Genomic DNA, 921 nt, shown 5'->3' on the forward strand with positions numbered 1-921 from the left:
ACAGAATACGTATCACACTACTTCAAACGCCTTTTTTTTTTTTTTTTAATATAATGATACTAGGGATAATCATCTGGAGCTAGAGCAATATGAAAAAATTCCCTTCAGTTCAACCATAAGTCTGCCCCATGGACTCCAGAAGAGCTCTAAGAATACGCAGGGTGGACACGGATGGCAGTTACCATAAGAGTAAGCAATGAAAAATGAGGTTGTGAGCCATGCTGTGTCATTGCATCTGCGGGCAGGGATTTCTCCTTGGACTGAGCAGAGTGCAGATGTAGCCTGAGAAAAGAACTTGGGATCATTCAGGAAAAGGAAATGAGTTGAGTAATTAATTGAAGAAACTCACGTTCTAAAGGTACTTAGAAGGAGAGAGTATTTCCCAACAGAATGGGTTTAACTGTCTATTCCCTGTTTTGTTCGACAGGTCTACTCTATGTATGCTTAGACTGACCTGAGAGGGCACGCTTCAGCACACCCCAGAATTTCCAGTTTCCACATCGTCCAGGCAGCGCAAGTGCGGTGTACGTCTCCCTTGGCACAGACATCAAGCTTTTCTTCCTGTGCAATAAACTAATTATGACGGGGGAAGGGGACAGTACAGGCCTCACAAGAGAAGAGCCTGGGGGAACGATTTTAGAGCTGGGAGTCAGGCAAATGACTCGGCTCAAGTGCATCTATACCAATGCACGCAGCATGAGCAACAAGCAGGAGGAACTGGAAGCCATCGTGCACCAGGCTAACTACGATCTAGCTGCTGTTACTGAAACATGGTGGGACTGCTCCCATGACTGGAGCGTTGAGATTGATGCCTGTAAGTTCTGCAGAAGGGATAGACAAGGAAGGAAGCCAGAATATTCATCAATACTGAATTCATCCTGCAATTCAGGAACCTCACAAGCAACCTGAAAAAAGCGTCTT

The 921-nt window shown here is 45.3% G+C and overlaps 1 protein-coding gene across 10 annotated transcripts in view; it reads right to left on the bottom strand.

The window, feature by feature from the left end:
• Positions 1-33: 33 nt before the first annotated feature.
• LOC122193079 (ras GTPase-activating-like protein IQGAP2) overlaps positions 34-921 on the bottom strand; it is a 6969-nt gene continuing 6081 nt past the window's right edge. For 4 of the 10 annotated variants that reach the window (XR_006182804.1, XR_006182803.1, XR_006182806.1 and 1 more), the window contains one exon: positions 36-561. The gene's annotated coding sequence lies outside the window, so the exon portion shown is untranslated. Of the gene's footprint in view, positions 919-921 lie in introns of all 10 variants that reach the window. The other 6 variants (XR_006182805.1, XM_042893793.1, XM_042893795.1 and 3 more) reach the window with 4 other exon arrangements.

Source organism: Lagopus leucura, unplaced genomic scaffold (genome assembly GCF_019238085.1).
Source record: "Lagopus leucura isolate 7727_CA_CO unplaced genomic scaffold, USGS_WTPT01 35414-0_obj-0_obj, whole genome shotgun sequence".
NCBI classification, from domain to species: Eukaryota; Metazoa; Chordata; class Aves; order Galliformes; family Phasianidae; genus Lagopus; species Lagopus leucura.